This window comes from Manis pentadactyla, chromosome 12 (assembly GCF_030020395.1).
Source record: "Manis pentadactyla isolate mManPen7 chromosome 12, mManPen7.hap1, whole genome shotgun sequence".
Classification (NCBI taxonomy): Eukaryota; Metazoa; Chordata; class Mammalia; order Pholidota; family Manidae; genus Manis; species Manis pentadactyla.
In genome coordinates, this window is record NC_080030.1 from 64163256 (window position 1) to 64183474 (window position 20219).

A 20219-nucleotide genomic window follows, 5' to 3' on the forward strand; every position below is an offset into this window, starting at 1 on the left:
ACGTAGGTTGTAAAAATTCTAAAACATGTTTTGAAGCTACTCTTTCTCTCCAAGCCCTGCGGTATTTTTGAACAAGCTATGCTGGAGTGCCTCTGCGAGGGCAGGAACTAAGCAGACCGAGTAGGGGAGACTCTGTCGGCTACCAGACCCCGGCGATGCGGTACAGGGAGGCGGGCAGATTGGTTGAGGTCGAGCCCGAGACGTTGCGCCGGAATAGCTCCGTGCGTGGTGGAGAAAAGCCTCTGAGAAAGGGGCGTCTATGAATCACTACAGCCCTCCGCTACTGGCTGATTAATATTTTGGGGGGGAATCTGCTTAGGGCCTCCAGTCTCTTGCTGGACAAGACCCGCTCTGGGCGGGGAGAAGAGCAAAGGATGCGACGTGAAGAATCCAGCTCGAGCAGGGATTGGCAGGGGGAGAGCGGGAAGGACTTGCAGCCCGCGTGTTAAGCCCTCATTAAAACACAAAACCCCTTCCCCACAAGCCCTCATCTCTTTTGTGCGGTCCCCCCACCGCGGTGCCTGCAAGAACCGTGTGAACAGAAACCCGAAACGCTCCATCCTAACTTCTGAAACTTAACCCCAGGCAAAGCACACAGACGGTGAGGCCGGGCGGGGCCTGGAAGGGCTGGACAGGGTCAGCTCAGGACGTCGGGCCCGTAGGGGGCGGTGACCCCCCAGTTGGCTTCGGCCTCAGCGCGTGTCTCCGAGCCTCTGCGCGACCGCTGGCGCCGCCGCGCTGAGCGCCCTGGGCAGAGCTGAGGCAGCGGCATCCCACGCTTCCGATCTTGTCCGACGCCACCCGGCTCCGGGTCCCTGCAGCCCTAAGAGTGACGAACCGAAGCGCGGGTTGCCCAGTCTGGGGCCAGTCCGCACAGGCCACGGTGTACGCGCCTCAGCCGGCCTGGCGCATATTCAAACCTAACAACTTTATGTTAGGGCTGCACGTAGTTTGAAAGCGGATGCCTACAGGTGCAATTAACTTTTGACACGCGAGCGAATTAAAGCAAAAGCCGGAGGCAAAACCTGAGATCGTAATTGAAAGAAAGAAAAGCTCCTTCTCATTTTACTAGTGTATTTGATTACAATAACAGCGAAAAACTGCGAAGAGGGAAATGGTTTGCTTGCAATCAAGTAGCCATTGGTTATAGTTGCCATATTTGTCTTTGAAGACTTAACCACTGTACCATTTTATAAAGAAAAATATAGCAGGGACGTTCCAAAAGCACATGCGGGTTTAATATCGCTTAAAAATATTTTAAAGCCAAGGGGGGTCATATTTGAAAAGCGTTTTAGAACCGCGCTGGTATATGGTAAACTCTGTATGTCTGTTAAATAAACAAGAATGCATAGGGCAGAAGTCCTTGGCGTTTTGAACACTATCAGAATAATACAGTAACATACTTATCTGCAGAAACTTAATCGCAACTAGGCAGCATGAGATTTTTCGATTGGGTCTTTTATTCCCCTCAAAGATCGATTTGCCTATCCGCTGGTTAGGCGCCTTGTCTGGTCTGTCTGCCACTGAAAATGTCTCTCGGGTCGGAGGGAGGAAGCTCTTTAAAACGCGCAGCATACAAAAAAACGACTGTGGATTGTCGGGGAGTGGGGGAGGTGGAGGGCTGGTGGAGGAGAAGAGAAAGAAAAGAATGAGAGAACCGCGGGATTTCAAGCCTCATCGCCCCTCAGCGCAATCCTTTTCATCGAAAGTTGGGCTTACCAAGAGCCCGGGCAGAAGAAAAAATGTCTGCTCAGAGCAAACCGCAGTTCCTCCTTTTCAAAGATTTGTACAATGAGACAATTGGACCAAAAGGTACGAAACGAAATGCCATTAGGAAACGAAATGCCATTAGGGAAGAAAGCCCAGGACAACGAATCTAAAGGGAACGGAAGGGAGAATCAGCTGCTTTCCCGAAGTTGAAATTGGTCATCTTGCCCGTGTTCTGTGCTTAAAGCGATTTAATTCTGTGCTTAAGGCGTGAAAGTGAGATGTCCAATGCCTAGATCTGGAAACGTCAGACTCAGGTCCTGATACCCCTCCCTCAAATCTTCCCCGACCGATTTAATGTAAAGTTACACTTTTTGCACCTGTATTTATAAGTTTGGTTATCTTGACTATTCTTGTCCCATAATCTTTGAGTTTTGTTGCATAAATTAATCAAGTTATTACTTTGCTGTAATTCTAAATTTCTCCTTGCAGCATTTTGGGATCCAACCTGGGGTCTTTTTCATTCTTGTCGGTCTGCTTTTCCCTTCATTAGAACACTCTCATTTTTCAAGATCAATTGTTACAGTTTGTTGTTTGTGGTTTCTCTTGAATCCTTTGAGATGTTGCTTACAATTACTTAAAAAGTGTCTGTCACCCTAGTGTTTGGCTTCTCTTAGAAAGTCACCAAGGCATGACACTTCTAAAGACATTTTAATTTAGTTTCTCTGTGAAATACAGGCAGCCGTACTATTTAAAGACCTTTATGGCATTCTGAGAAGCCTAACTGCACATAGCTCAAATTGAAAAGTCCCGTATTTTGCCCTATCTGAAATAATATAATTATTTACCCAGTTTTCTCTTGCAAAAGGAAGACAAGCAGGTTGCCCTGAGAAGAGCTAGTTTATTGACAATTACTGGGGCAGGTGACAAGCACGTGCATCTGTGGGCAGCCTGTTGGGCTGTCTTTCCCTGACTGCAAGGCTCTTGTGAGCTGGCAACGCTTTAAAGTGTGTGAGAATGCTGCACCCTGAGAGTGGAGGCCAAGGGCAAGATCCTTGTAAATTTCACTACCTTTCCAACATGAGGCAGCAGCAGGCAGGCCAACCCAGGGTCCCTATACAACAGATATTTGCAAGCTAGTAAAGCAAAACAAAGCTGAAAGCGAGGACCTATTTAGGCCCACTAACGCTGAAGTCATCTATAAAGGGAACTACTTTACCAGTTAACAAGTATTTTTGCTTGATCAGCCACACAAAGTGCATCATATTTCTTGCGTACCCAATAGATGTACTTATTTGATTAGAAACTCTGAAGTAGGAAATCTAAGCCCAAAACTCCATTTCTTAGAAGTTAGAATGTTTAAATTGATCTGTTATTAAGGGGTGATTTATTTAAAAGCTTTTATTTCATGAGTGGTGTTCTTAGTGCTTAGTACATGCCCAAGGATGAAGTCTGCTTTTACTGCTGGACCCTTGAGAAGAGGTTATGTAATTAAGTAATCAGTTTTCCACATTCATGTAAGCAACAGTCAAAGATAACTACACTCACTATATTAACTTCTCTGAGGGTAAATTGATGTAGGCAGTCTTTTCTTTTAAGGAAATTCTTTTAAACTTTTGTTTTCTTGAAGTTGGTTTGATTGATAGATTCCCCCCACCCCCTTTAAGGATATTAACTTCTTTCATGAAAATAATTTTGTAACTACATCCTTATCATGTAGAATAGTGCCTGGCATGTACTGGGTATACAGTATTGGAATTAATTTCTTAACTGAAATCAGTGAACTCCTTGCTTTTTACCATGCATATAGAATTTTGATGACATTGGCGAAATAAAATAGAAATAAGCAAATATGAGCTAAAAAAACCATGAAAAAATGAAAATATGCTTAAATATGAACAGGAAAGTCTTGACTGTGAATGAGCCCTTAGTTTAGCCCTGAGCTTCCTGGCAGCCAAGTCAGAAAGAGAAACAGTGATTTTTCTAATTCTTATAATCAGAAAAGAGGAAGCACATTGTTTTTGAAAAAAGAAAAACTTTATCCAGTTGTTGCACTCTAAAAAAACTACATGATTGCCTTGTTCAAAGACATTTACATTTTTATTTTATTTAAAACAATAATTTTGTCTAAAATTCTCCCCTAAGCATATTAATGATAACATGAAAGTAACATACATAAATAAATGAAGACAATAGTTTATCTTCAGATAGCTGAATAAGTGGTCTAGTAAGCTATCAAGATTAACTAATTGACATTAATAGGACCAGTGCCTCAAAGAGTTACAAAAATGTGGATTCTCCATAGGAAAGTTTCTGCTTTCAGTTTTAGAGAAAAGAAGTAAAAGATTCCTGAATCTGGTTGGCTGGCATTACTTGATGAAAGTGAAAGAAAGAGAGATGCTCCACAGGTTTCTATAGAAATGTCAAGTGCTGTGGAAATTTTTAAGACTAAAAGTAATTCCCACTGGAATGCAAATAACATCTGTATTTTCTTAACACTTTTCTAGTACATTATTGTTAGATATGTGCTCATTTATACCCTTATCTGCTTCTTTTTAAATTGATAGATGCCTTTTTTTTGGGGGGAACCCTCACAGATTGGAAATAGGTTGCTAATTTTAGATTTTCAGTGGAAAAAAAATACAGGCTATTTTTGGACCTTCATGTTTTGCAAACCTATTGAAGTACATACTTTACAAGAAATAGAGGAATAGCAAGTCTTTTTTTTTTTCTCCTAGAGAGGGTTGTATTAGTTCCAGCAGATAAAAATTTAACTAATTCTTGGTATCTGTTGGATGAAAGGCACAGCCTAGAAGTTTATTTTTCTCTGGCTTTAGCCTTCAAAAGAATTTAATAATGTAATCATACATTGGGAACATTAGCCTAAAAGATATGTCTTATGCAATAGTTTATTGCATTTCTATTAAATTTATACTTTAGAGAAAAATAGCGGTTCTTAGAGGACTTGTACAACTATTCAGGGGAATACAGTATCTTTGTAAAGAAAATGTCATAGTGCTTAGCAGAGAGCAGCCATACCCAGCTGCAGCATGGAGAAGGGCTGTGTACTATGCCTTGAATGTGTACAAAAGGCACACTATGTGTTTTCATGGCACTTTCAATCTGAGAATTCTAGAGCACTATTTAATCATGGATCAAAACTCACAGCACTACAGGATTTACTTGTCAAGGCTGGCTATCAGGATTTTTCTAGAATAACAGTCTTAACAGGAGCATTAGTCAAGTCTACAAAATGGAAGCTCAATATATGAATAGAAAATAGAAAACTGATATATATAATGTGTGTGGCTATTTATGGATATATCTACAAATAGAAGTATCTATACATAGCTATAAAAGACACAAAATGAAAGTTTAATTGACATGACTTGATTGTTAATATATAAAAAGCAATGGTAATATCTGGCACAGGCCAGTAGCTCAAATCAGACAGGAAAATTCTGTGTTTTGTAATTAAACCACCATTTTTGTAAATGGAGTTTGTAAATTTTACAATTTTTAAGTGTATTTTCTTTTTTTCTGAAAATTGCATTCATGATATTTCAGTTTATTTTATTTTAGATACTGAATAGATATTTTAGATTCATCTTTTGTCTATTCTATTATCTAACTTAAAATGTTTATGCAATTTTTAAAATGTAGACCCTTAGAAAAGGACAATTTAATATTTTGAAATTCTTGGTACAAAGGAAATAAGATTAAAGGGTTGGGAGATGATTCTGGTGCACAGGTAGAACATGTTCCCTTTGCATGAACCCGTGAAATACTGATAAGTTAACTACCTGTGTACTTGTGTACAAAGATTCTGGTTGAGATAACAAACAAAAGAGTGAGCAAAATAAAAAGCTGAAGAATTCTAATGATAAATTACTATTTTTGCAGTGTGAATTCGGTAAAGAATTCCATTTTAATTTTAACAATGAAACACTGTTCTCATTTCAAAAATGTAGTTTGAGAACTAATAATGCTAAGAACATCACAGTGGGGACTAAATGAATAGAACTGTGGTGGATAAATTATCTAAAAATGAAACCAAAGTGATTATGGACAGAGATCACTATCAGAACTGTTGGTATGTGTCCTTGAAAGTAACAAGACTGACTTATTAATCATGGCCTGATTTTTTTCAGACTGTGCCTCTCTTTGTCAGTTCTCATATTCAGGCCACTTAAATTACTGAACACCTCTTTTGAGTAGTGTTCCCTGTTAAGCAGTGTGGATGATACCCGGTGAACAAGACTTAATTCCTGCCTTCAGGAAATAGCAGAGGAAATAATATAGGAGTCTAACACAAACAACTGTTAAACAAGACAGGATTTATTTAAGGCCAAAGTTAAAAGAAGACTGCATGCTATGGGCATGAAGAGAGAGAAGATTAATTTTTAGGAAGAGATTCAAAGGTGACAGCTCAAACATTTTTGTGTAAGGCTTAGACACAACACTCCTGTTAGAAGGGTTGGGGTGGCCCAAGGATTTCTGACATCAATTTCCTTTTCTATACCAAGCACACTTTTTAGTTAGGTACCGTTGTGTTAATTGGGCTGTCTTTGTATTGCTGTTAAACATTATGAGAAAGGGGTGTGTGTTTAACCCCTTAGATATCCTTTGATATAATCATGGAATTAAAGGAAATAGTGACTTTTGAGCAGAGCCTTGAAGGATGTCCAGAATAGCTACAATCTTAAATACACTTTCTTGGAGAGGGATCAGCATTTGCAAAGACACATGAAGGCTGAAGAGTGCAGGTGATGCTTAGGGAGAGATAGGGGATCCTTAGTTGGAGTGAAAGATATGAAAGAGAGAAAGGCAGGGAGAAGGGAGAGAATTGTCTTGGAAAAATTAATTAGGCTGTAGCCAAATCATGGAGAAAGTGGCATGCCAGTTTGGGTGTCTTCTTTTGAAGTAATTTGAGAGTCATTAGAGTTTTTTAAGAGAAGTGGTATGTTCAGAAACATGATGCATTCAATTGATCCAACCAGGTTTCTTCCTTGTTTCAGTTGTCATCACTAATTTGAATTGAAAACTTTACATAAAAGAAATATTCCAGGACAATTTGTCTTTTTAAGTGGAATTTTTGATATTCTTTGTTTCTTAGTGCAAGTCATTTAGCCACTAGATGAACACTGTCAGGTAAGACTGTTAACTCAGCCTTGGGGAACTCATAGCTTTTACCTGGATTCCTTGGGTTTATTTGTTCCTTGGGTCAAATGACTCAATTTAGAAGAAAGAACATGTTCACCTGCTGTTTTGTGAACTATTCACAGAATGATGCAAGGACTTGCACATCAATATTTACAGACTTTTTTTAAAAAGCTGTCATGTCATAATTAAAATCAGCACCCAGTTTTAGGCTCAAGGATTAAAAGAACTTTCTAAAGTGAGAGCTTCAGCTTCATTGATCTCAAAGTGACAGTTAGTACATGAACACTGCTATCTCAGCTTTATCCAGATTAAATATTTTAAGTGAAAGATTGAGTCATGATTCTTTCCTGCTACTTGCTTGCTAAAAGAGTTTACAGTTATTTTTATACAGGATGCCATAAATAAACATCTAGGATGTACAATTCAGGTGGCTTATATTTTTAGACTCATAAAGTTGCATCCTTCCCTGAAAGGCCTTGTTGAAATTAAAGTAACTTGCATTTAAATATTAAATATTCAATAAGAGGCAGAAATCTTTAATAAGGAAATTCAAGATGGCCTTAAAATACAGAATTTCTTTTGGTCACTTCATTGCAGAAAAGAATAAAACAAGGCTCCTAGTAGTGAACAAAGGTTAATAAGCTGGGCACTTACTGATAAGAGCAGACAACTTAACAGTTTTTCTAAGATTTCCCATTGGGTATTACTTGACAGTCAGCTTCAATCCATTGATCAATCATCTACTGAGCTCTTTAGGGAAATCAAAAGCTATATACCACGTGATTTTTGGCCTTGGGAAATTTACTATCCAGAGAATACTTTAATGATTGGAATAGCTGCCATTTATCAAGTGCTTGCTGTGTGTCAGACACTTAGTTAACCAAGTACTATGTGGATTAGTTTATTTAATCCTCACCAGAACTCCTTGAGGTAGGACAATTATTTTCGTTCTCCTGTTGAGGAATCAGATCCAGTAAGGTAACTGTCCAAGGTTTTACGAGTATTTAGGGGTAGAATCATGTTTGGCCCAGGAAATGTACTTCTGGGCTTGTGTTCTTACCTATTACTGGATATTGCCTCCAAGATTGCATGTGGCAGACACAGACAGTGCAAACACATAAAAGTGATGAACAGTTCAAGAAAAATTTCTTTCTCAAAGACCTCTTATAAGTGTCATTTGGAGTACCAAAACATTTTCTTATAGAAACTATGCAATATATACTGGTTTGTTTTTTGGGTCTACCCTAAAAAGCCTAACTACTCCACAACAGGTCCCAGGAAAGGGTGTGGTTAAGAACATAAGCTCTGACATCAGACATCACAGAGGCCATTCCTAGCTCTGTCACTAACTTCATTGCCTGGAGCTCACTTTTCTTTTTGAACCCAGTATCTCATCTTTGGGGTTAATGATACCTAATAAAAGGGTAAGGATCAAATAAAATAATAGATGTTAAGTGTTTAGTAACATGCTTGATACATGGAAGAGACAGATATTATAGCTAATGAACTAATCATGGGTCCTGAGAACAGGGGACCAATTTCCCTGTTACTTTTTGTTTCTTTATTTAAAGTCAAAAGCATGTTTTATTGCTTTAATAGTATATAGCAATAAATGTTCACTGCAGAGAAATTAGTAAATTGTGTTAGAAGTAACAACACTCCAATTGCCATTTAATCTGATAATCAAAGACAATCATTAGTGCTTTGATGATTATCCTTGCAGTTTTAATATTTTTTCCTTTTCACAAAAGATGGGATCATTTTACCTAATACTCTTCAGTAAGCTGTTTTTTTAAACTAAATATAATAACCATTTTATTAAATAGTCTGTCATTTTTTTTTCTGATAGTATAGTATTCTTTGGTATGGATGTATCATGAATTTATTAACTTCCTTATTAGGCATTTAAATGTTTACTCTTTTTTCCTATTATGAACAATGCTGAAATATAAAAAATGTGTGCATGTTTTAAATTATTTTTAGTGTAAATTATTAGAAATAGAATCAGGTAGCCCCATGGTATTCATATTTTAAATACTTCCTGCCAAATTACCTTTCATAACTGTTGGACCAGTTTATATATCCCTGCCAGCAATGTGTGACAATACTCGTTTCCCTAAATCATCACCAACACTAGAAAGTTTGATAGTTGCCAACTTGATGGGTGAAATAGTATCTATCATTTTAATTTTAGTTTTTTAAAATTATTAATGATATAATTTTTTTCATTGTCTTATTGGCTATTTGTAATGTTAGGTGACTGTTATACTTAATATTCTCTTGAGGTAGTTGTCTTTTTATTACTGAGTTGTAAGTGCTAATTATAAATCAAGAAATGATATTTGTCTCATATATTACAAGTATACATATATATTTGGTTTAATCATTTTCTTTTAAATCTTATTTATGCACCTTTTGAAGTGTATTTATAGAGGTTTTTACCTTTTTCAAGTTTATCAGTACTTAATGTTTTTCCCATTTAAAGAAATCTTTATTCAATCTATAATTTATTTGGGTATATTTTGTTATATAGGAATGAACAAATGTTCATTCAACAAACAGCTTCATGCCTACAATGTACCAGGTATCACTCTTTTTCTTGGGGAATAATTGGTGCAGAAAGCTGGCAGAATTCCTGCTTCAGGAGGCAGCTCCCTTTTCAAGTGGCTTAGTAATTGTCTCAGAATTGACTGCTGGTGCTCATACATTACTTTTTGACTGACTTAAATTCCACCTTCATTACCTACCAAATCCATATGTATATAATCAGGTCTCCTTGTAGACTTTCTATTTGATACCATTTATTTATTTGCTTCTGTGTCAGTATCTCACCATTTTAATTATATATAATTGTAAAACAATGCATTTTAATAATTAGTAAGGCAAAGAGTAATTTCATTCCTCTTGCTTTATCCTTTAATTTATTCTGACTTGTCTCTTCTATTTTTTATTTACTCTTTTTTAAATTGTGGTATAACATGTATAACAAAAAATCATTTTATCCATTTTTTAAGTGTACAGTTCAGGGGCATTAATTATATTCGCAATGTTGTGCAAACATTACCACCATTTCTAAAAATTTTCATCACCTCAAGCAGAAACTCTTTGCCCATTAAACAATAACATCCTATAATCCTTCCGCTGCCAGCCCTGGTAACCTCTAATCTACTTTCTCAATGAATTTGACTATTCTAGTTATTTTATATAAGTGAAAAGTCATTATATCTTTTATGTTTGGCTTATTTCACTCAGCATCATGTTTTCAAGGTTCATCCATGTAGCATCTGTCAGAACTTCATTCCTTTTTATTGCTGAATAATATTCTGTTGTATGTAATACCACATTTCTCATATCCATTCATCAGTTGGTGGTGTCCCTTATATTTATACTTGAGGAAGAATTTTAGAATCATTTTGTCAAGTACCTCCCCCAAGTCCCCTAATGTCCTCTTAACATTCCTCTCATGTTCCTTTCTATGTACCTTTGATTCTTTTAGTCCTATCTCCCCAGGTTACTAGTACTGAGTGCCCACATGCTGGCCCAAACCAAGCATTGTACCCTGATCCTTGAACCTCTCCTTCCCTCATGCTGCCCATGTTTCAAAGTTAGCTATTTCTATCTTCATTCTCTAATAAAAACAGACACTCCCCGAGTGCAGCTGATCTCATAGAGATTTTGGAGAAACAACCTGAATTGTCTGCAAATGTTAGATGCCTCTTAGCCCTTTTGGTGGAATGCATATTTTAGGAAAAGGATATTTATGAACTTCCAAAAAAATTCCAATAGTATAACAAAGTATTTTTAAAATTTCCCTCTACATAAGGGTAATGTATTTTTGAGTTACTGGTGAGCTTGTTGAGTCTGCCTGTCCATACACGCTATTGTAAGGCATTCCTATTTTGTCAGGAATTTTCTGTTTTCACAGATGAACCCATTAATTTTCTCTCCTTTTGGAATTCCTACCACAGTAAAGATGTTACTGTCTCCAGTGATGGTGGAAGTGTTGGAAGTGGTTTATGTGCCTGATTGGCAGTGGGTAGGTGTAAATCAAGTATTATTTTAAATTAGAGACTTCCTGTAAATAATCAAATGCAAAACTATGCACTCTAGTCCACAGGTCAGGGATGGAAAAGAGAAATGAGGGATGGCATGATATTCAACAGCTTCATAGGTTTTCTAAGAATAATTTATTGTAAAAATGTATCTTCCTTCTGTTCTTTGCAAAGGTAAGGGCAAGCTCCTAGAAGAGAGAAATAATTAGATTGGTGGTGTTTATTTTTCTACTGTTATATGTATAGTGGGAAGAGCTCTGTAATCCAGCAGACCTGGCTTAAATTCTTGGCTCTGTTACTTAGTAGCCTATGCCATCTCACCATCTTAATTTTTCCTCTAAGCCTAGTCTCCTCAACGGTAAAATATATATACTAAGTGAGTTGTTTCAAAGATCAAATAAGATAAATAATGTGAAGCCTCCTAGCAATATATGGTCTGTTGTATACACTCAGTGAGGGTCAATTTCCTTTTCCTTCATTTCCTAAATAACAACAAAAGTAGTCTGTATGGGGGAAAGTATTTGTAGCACTGAATGTCAACCCTTCTTGGTTAATGGCTGAATAAAAATAATGTTTTAATTTGTCAAAATGCCTCAATTTTCCTATGTGTAGCTTTCATTTCATGCTTTGCTAAGTTATGGTGCTTGTAGAGTGCCTTGAACTTTTCCAGTATGAAGCACCCTGTAATAAGCAGGATGGAATTAACATTATCCCTGGTCTATAAAGTATTATGACTGCATTCTTAGTGATTGACAGGATACATGGTTATAAAGTTGATGTTGCCCAGGGACATATTCTTGCCTGAGTCCTGTAGCAGTGTTTTGCTACCTGTAACTGTGCTGAATAAAAGTGGTCCCATCTATCATTTCTGTAGCTTTTCCTCACAGAAGTGGTCTTGATAAGGATAAGGAATCCAGGACATCACAGTATCAACAATCCTGTCCTCTTCCAAAGCATCTTTCAGACAAGGCTCTAACAATCCCTTACAAACATTAATTACATAAATCTTACACACTATCACTTTGTGGGAGGTTAAGTGTTCAGTAAAAATGATCTTCTGAACAGAAGTTGGCATTGTGGGGACAAGATGGAAATACGGAAAGTGGGAAGTGGGTGCTCAGCATGCATTCATTGCTGATACGAAGTCAGCTTTGTGCTCAGCTGGCCCTGTGTGCCCTTCTGCCAGGTTTTCAACTAATGTATAAAATACAGGCTATTCTTTGTTAGAGAGAAATTTGTGAGTGGCATGAGTCCCTTGAATGCCAAAGATTCTAATTCTTAAGGTTCATTCTGTATACCACACACCCAGTGGCACTCAGAGTTCTGGGGTTGAGTTGCTCAATGTCATGTGATGAAGAAACAGCTTTAGGTTGAGGTCAGATTCAGTCAGGGTGGTTCGATCTGACTCCTGAAGGGAATTAAATGGTAAATAAGAAATTTGGGAGCCCTTCATCATGTTATACCCTACTGCTAGAGGAGAACTGAGCTTTAAAGTTAATAGTAATAGTATATAGAATTTATATGATTTACACATATACAGTGTCCACTTTTTTTTTTTGGTCTGCAAAAGTTATTTATTAACTGGCTCCCCTTCAGCTATATAAAATATACTTGATATACAATATTATCGTGGTTTCAGGTATACAACACAGTGACTTGACAATTATGTCTATTACTAAATGCGCACAACAGAAAGTGCAGTTACCATCCATCACTATACAAAGATACGACTATAATATTATTGACTATATTCCCTATGCTGTACTTTCATCCCTATGACTAATTTATTATACTTTTTGTTTTATTTTCATCATTGTTCTTGATATGGAACCCTTCTATCATGAGTAATTCACAGCGGTAACCAAGGATATATTTTTTGAAGAGGGAAGTCATTATTTCTAAAAACCTAAAAGCAATCACATACATATTATTTATTTAAATCTTTAGTTAATGCATTTTTGACCTACCAGAAATAATGTTATTTATTTATTCATATCACATTGATACTGAATGGACTAATAAAAATGTCAGCTATCTTCAAAGGTTCAGTACTGGTCATTTTTAACCTTATAGGATTTCTTATAATATATGTGTCTGATTACTCTTTAAAATGAGAAACAACGTAATAGCTTTTTATTTTGATAGATCATTTTTTTTTTGGCAATGTCGAATTAGTGTATAAAAATTAATGAAGATCTTTGGTGTCCAGAATGCAGCATGGCTCCTGGTACGTGTAAGCACTCAGTATTTGCTAAATCAATCAGAACCACTTCCATAACCATTTTCCTTGGTGAAAATCCTCCTAATTTGATTCTTTGATTTGTTTCTGGAAAATTCATTATTCCTGCAATTTAAAAAAAATTTTTTATTAAGGTATCATTGATATACACTCTTATGAAGGTTTTACATGATAAACATTGTGGTTAGTTACTACATTCACCCATATTATCAAGTCCCCCCTATACCACACTGAAGTCACTGTCCATCAGTGTATTAAGATGCCACAGAGTCACTACTTGTCTTCTCTGTGCTACACTGTCTTCTCTGTGACGCCCTCCACACCATGTGTACTAATCATAATACCCCTCAATCCCCTTCTCCCTCCCTCCCCACTCACCCTCCCCCATCCCTTCCTTTTGGTAACTGCGAGTCCCTTCTTGGAGTCTGTGAGTCTGCTGCTGTTTTGTTCCTTCAGTTTTGCTTCATTGTTATACTCCAAATGAGGGAAATCATTTGATACTTGTATTTCTCCACCTGGCTTATTTTACTGAGCATACCCTCTAGCTCCATCCATGTTGTTGCAATTGGTAGGATTTGTTTTCTTCTTATGGCTGGATAGTATTCCATTGTGTATGTGTACTGCATCTTTATCCAGTCATCTCCTGATAGACACTTAGGTTGCTTCCATATCTTGGCTATTGTAAATAGTGCTGCAATAAACATAGGGGTGCATATTTTTTTTGAATCTGAGAACTTGTTTACTTTGGGCACATTCTTAGGAGTGGAATTCCTGAGTCAAATGGTATTTCTATTTTTAGTTTTTTGAGGTGCCTCCATATTGCTTTCCAGAATGGTTGAATTAATTTACATTCCCCCCAGCAGTGTAGGAGGGTTCCCCTCTCTCCACATCCTCACCAGCATTTGTTGTTCCTAGTCTTTTGGATGTTGGCCATCCTAACTGGTGTAAAGTGATATCTCATTGTGGTTTTAATTTGCATTTCCTTGATAATTAGCAATGTGGAGCATCTTTTCATGTGCCTGTTGGCCATCTGAATTTCTTCTTTGGAGAATTGTCTGTTCATATCCTCCGCCCATTTTTTAATAGGGTTATTTGCTTTTTTGGGTGTTGGAGCATGTGAGTTCTCCATATATTTTGGATGTTAACCCCTTGTCGGATATGTTGTTTACAAATATGTTCTCCCACACTGTAGGATGATTTTTTGTTCTACTAATGTTGTCCTTTGCTGTACAGAAGCTTTTTAGCTTGATGTAGTCTCATTTGTTCATTTTTGCTTTTGTTTCCCTTGCCTGAGGAGATGTATTCCTGCATTTTTAAAAACATTTAGAAAGATTATTTTTTCTGGCAAAAATCTTATACTTGCCCATAGTTATACTTATCCAGAAAACAGAGCTGCTGTGACAGCTAATAGCAATTAGGCATAGTGAACAGTAATTCTCTTCCCAGTATCTATTACCCCTTTTCTCTCCTTTCTTGTGCAGCACTCAGATTTTCCTTTTGAGAGCCACCTCTCAGCATTGTCTTGTAGCCATTAGTTGTGGCGGGACTGAACTGACTCCAGGCCAGGGGTGGGCCCTGAATTAGTACAGAACATTCCCCTTCTGCTTGCTATAGGCTTATGTATGGGTGTGTGCCACTCCCCAAGGATTGGTACAGGGGAAGTTCAATCAATGAGCAATGAGAGATGTGAGCGAGAACACATTAAACCCACCCTCCTGGGAGACTTATTTGGAATCACGAGGGAAGTCTGAAGACAACATTATGGAAAACGACAACACCAAGACAATGGCAGAACAACAGAGCCCTGGCCCCCTCCTGAGCCAGTCTGTACTCTGAACTTCACAGTTATACATGCCATTAGGTCCCTTTTGTTTTTTAAACTGGTTTATTTGTGGTTACGTGTTCTGTGTAAGAAAACCTTCACTGAGGCATATCCTAATAGTATTATCTTACAGGTAAATATTAAAGTATATTAGATTCTCCACAAAATATTTTGATTAAGTTTTTGCTTTTAAAGAGAGGCACAACTCATTCCAAAGGCATGAAAGTTTTCCTCTGACCAGAAGGCAAAATTACATTAATGTATTTTAGATTACAAAACTACTTGAAAAACTGGTTGCAGTTTGTCAGACACTCCTAAGTGTCCTTTTTTTCCTCCCCAAGAACCCAAGATGCTATGGGTTGTTTTGCATGGCACAAGCAATTCTTCTAGCTTTATATACGCCCAGTATTTATCATTGTACATTTTAGGCACTGTTCAAAAGACTCTATTACAAAGGAAGTTAGAAAAAAATAGTCATGTTAAAAAAATGTCCATGTATAACCTTTGCAGAGTTGCTTTATCATGGCATCAAATCTTTAGCTTTATATTCTGCCTTGGTTTCAAGTCAGATTTTCCATGAAGGGTCATCCAAAACAGAATATATTTGAAATTCTGCTTCTCATGACCTGGTTGTATCACAAGAGGGATCAAAGAGGTTTTGTTCTGTTTCTCTAATCAGCTATTTCTTTGAGAGGGCAAATTCATAAGAGTTTGAATTATGCTTAGAAATGCATACAAGGCAAGCAGCTACATGGCATTTTAATTACCTCCCTCCATTCCAGTGAAAAACAACAGTAGGCACAAACAGATGTCTAAGGTTAAATTCAGTTTTATTCTCATAACATACCAAATAATTGGACTGTTTCCTTTCTTCCTAGGTTTTTTCTTTTCTTTTCTCCTATTTGCCCCCTTAGCACTTTCCTTTTATTTCGTAAGCATTCACCTTTTACTAATGTTAAAATAATTTCTACTTGACAAATTCTTCTCCTTGCAAGGCTCTACATGACATGATATTAATACAAAGGGAACAGATGGCTGCCTTTGGAAATCAACCAATTATAGTAGTACCTTGCTTAATCTGAATTGACTAATTAAAATCCTCAATTAACTGGATTTGATAATTCAGCATATCCCTATGGTGACCTCATGATATAGTGAGTTTGCAAATGAGTATTTAGAATTCTTTTCCTGCCCTTTGTTGTCAGGGGACAAAAACAAAAGGCAAGGAAACAGACTCACCTAAGGGATTTATGAAAACTCTAAAAAAACTCAAACCCTAGTGTTTAAGGTTTGCTCTGGCATTAGTATACATCAGTATATATCTAACCTGAGTTTGATTATTTTCAACATAGGCAACTATAATTTTGTTCTTCTCATCATCTGAAGTTTAGATTAATCACTAGTACTTTGAGATTTTCTATTTTTCCATTCAGTTTCATGAACATTTATTGACCTTCCAAAATATTCAAAATACTGTGCTGTCAAGGCATAAAAAAAAGTTTTTCAATTACTATTGCTGCCTAAGAAATCACCCCAAACTGCCACGCATTAGCCACAAGTTGATGGCTTAAGATAACAGCAGGCCTTTTCTTATGATCAGGTTCTCTGGGACAGGAGTTCAGGAAGCGCTCAGATGAGCAGTTATGACACTGGGTCTCATAGGGTTGCACTCAGATAGTGGTTGGTGCAGGAAGAGCAGGAGGCTGTAAGAGCTAAGGACTCTAAGCAGCTTCAGGGCCCATCTATATGGTCTCTCTGAGTGGGCTAGTTTGGGTTTCCTTATAGCATGATGGCCTCAAGGCAGTTGAGCTATTTACATGGCAGCTCAGAGAGAATGTTCTGGCTAACAAGGTAGCATCTGTATCACCTTTTATAACCTGGACTTGAAAGTCATGCAGTGTCCTTGCTGCTGCATCCTACTGATGACAAGTGAGTTACCAAGCCCTACAAATTCAAGGGGAAAAGAAGTGACTTCAAATTTCATTGAGGGAGTTTTAAGTTTCTAGAAAAGCATGTGGGGCTGGAAATGTAGTGATGTTTGGAAAATACAATTTGCCATGATGGACGACACACATCTTTTCCAAAGAAGCTCATAATCTAGTGGATAAAACCACAGTTCTCAAACTCTGCACTGAGGTACCCTAGGTCTCTGGCAAATTCACAGGATAGCTGCAGGGCCTTGTTTTTGAGGTAAATAATCAGACACCACATGATTCACTACTATTTAGTTGCTTAGACCTAATTACTTAATAAATGGAACTGTTAGGCGTTTCTTTTGTCCCAATTATGTCATGACAAAAAATTACAGCAACAATAAAAAATTAAAGCACTGAAAGTTCAGGAACCTCTGGGATAAAAACAAGATAGAGAATTCCAACCAAAGTGTTAATAGACCCATAGCTGTCATTTGTGGAGTCTGGGGCATGAATACAATTGGAGCTGTTAGCTTGTCCCATTACAACTCCTGCATTTGTGGGATCAGGTGTACGTGCATGGACACTCCAGCTTTTCATTCAAGCTCTGTACCCTCTCCTCTTTCCTCCACTGCAATAACAGCTTCCTGTGGCCCTAGGAGGGAGTAGCCCAGAGGCAAATTGGCTCTGGAGGACCAAGGAAGGAGGCCCACACAGAAGCAGACTCAGTGTGGATTTAACCAAGGTATCCTGGAATCCTAGGTAACCAGGATGTGATCTGGGTGAGCATGTCCCCTTGACCTTGCATACCCTAAGCCCATTTGGAGGGGTATGGCTGGAGGGCCTCCAAGAATACAGGAGCCCAGACAAAGCCTGGTCTAAGGGAGGCACTGCGACTCAGCATGGCACCCAGCATATAGCTGGTCCTCAATATATATTTTATAAATAAATTAGTTCAGGGCAGATTATGATCAGTATGATGACAGAGGCAAAGACCAGCTGCCATAGAAACTGAAAAAAGAACAATTAATTCTGATAAGGTATCTTGGGAAGGCTACTGTGTATGTTACCTTCAAGGTTGAGGGAGAGGAGAAATAGAGGAAAGTGGGATGGGAAGTCAGTAAAATGCAGGGTTCAGAGGAGCTGCTGGAAGCGAGCTTCAAAAGAAAACCTGAAACTATGCTCACCATCAGGGGTGAATCTGGGTTTAATGGCTTCCTAAAGCACATACAATTTAAGGGGCCCTGTTTCATAAAAAGAATACAAATTTGGTACAAAGAGATAACACAAATTACACATTTTAAAAAGTCCATAGAGCCTCAAATACCAAAAAAATTGAAAAGGAGCAATTTTTAAATTAATTGTCACATCTTTATAATAGTTTCAAAAAATACTGTTTGGCTGTATACTCTTTGATTGCTTCTTTAATAAATATTAATTTCATGTTCTGTGGAGAGAACAAAAAGATAATTGAGGGTTGACTGAATATTTTACAAAAGTTACAGATAATTTATAAAATTTTAGCCCCATCATTATTAGTTAATATCATGTACATTTTTACAATTGTTGTCAAATTGGGTAACCTCTTGTTATGCTGTTGAATTGTTGTAGTTACAGATCTATTCCCTTCAAACCTAGCAATTTTGGTCAATTTCGTTTCACACAATTGCCATAAACAGTGAGAAATGGGAAGCTTTTATAATTGTATATCCTGCATTCTCAAGTATATTCCTGACAAGAGAAAACATCTGTTTTGATTAGATATTCATGAGAACCAAATCTTCTGTTAAAATTTTATGCACTCGATGATTGGGAAGAATTTTCTGCAGCTTAGCTCCTGGCTCCATACATTTCAACCTTTTCTGCCCACCACCACATCCTGTCAGAGCCAAGCTATGTAGGGATCAACCTCTGGCCCTTTGTGTCAGGAGACCAGGAGAGTTGACACAGGGGCTGTAAGGGTGTTCTTAGATTCTGTCCCACCCTGGGATAGCTGGCAATAGCTTTCACGGAAGTAACTGTGAACCATGTAAATGTATGACAATGTACTGAAGCTGTATGTATCTGCAGCTTAATCAACTGCCCCTTACTTCTCCCTAAAAGGCACATGGCCACCCGGTGCCACCTACTGTGAGGGGAAGCTGCAATGGAAAGAGACAGTGGACTTAACCAATTGCTGTGAAAAGAAATATTACTTCGCACATTTTTCAAAATCATGTGCCGTTATGAACCCAATACTACAGTCCTCCCAGGATCTTAGAAGGGCCCATGCAAACGAGGTGTCTGGAGCTTACACTTCATTCACATAAATCCACCTCTGCTCACCATTCTCACTATATTCACTAAAGGAGAGAAGTAGCCCAAAGTGAGAACACATGTTCTGCACAGAAAGAGCACTGCCCTGACATCTGCAGGCCTGGAGCTTCAATCCCAGCTCTCGCAGCTCTGTTGCTTGGGGCCACCTTTTCCCTTTGGGATTCACTCTTATTATGTGTTAAGTGTTGGCCCTTCCTCATCTGCGAAAGGAAGTGGGAAAGCCATATTCCAGTCATGGTTTGCTTTGTAGCCCCACCTGGGAGGTAAATCATATTAAATTATGCAAATTATAGTCTTTTTAATCCATATTGTTTCCATCAGTTAATACTGCCATTCCCATAACTCACACTGATGTCAGCATTTAAACAATGTGCAAGAACTTAAACACAGATTAACTCTACTGTAGAGGGGTAGGTGTACCATGAAACACTCATGAGAAGGGAGGGCTAGCAGGTTATAATTCTGAATACCATCACTGAAAGTACACTGGAACATTCCTTTTTTCCAGTTTTAGAAAAGTTTGTCTATCAAAAAAAATTTGCAGAAGTCCATAAGCTCCTTATAAAACAATTCAAATGCAGAAACTGATATAGCAAAGAATAGAAGTCTCATATCCAAAGTTCACTCCTAAGGGGAATTACTGCTAACCATTTAGGGAGGTGTGTAGCCTTCCAGAACTAGACTAAGCACACACAATGGCAGATGACATTTTGAAATATTAACTGAGTTTTTTTTCTTTTCTTTCCCATTGTATTTCCTGGTGGTCTGGGCCTTTCACCCATTCCATCAGCTAGCACATTCTGCGCTCATTGCCTCAGGGAAAAGGTGACCCAACTGGATGCAATAATAAAAAAGAGTCAACAACTTTTGAGTCTCAAGTTTTTGAGTTTCTGTCCTTTGTGAGAATAGAAGAGGATACAGGGAAAGAAAGAGATTTGGGAGAATATATGATAAGCCAGAAGAAGTCTGAGAGATTTCAAGACTAGATAAAAAAGATTTCAATTCTT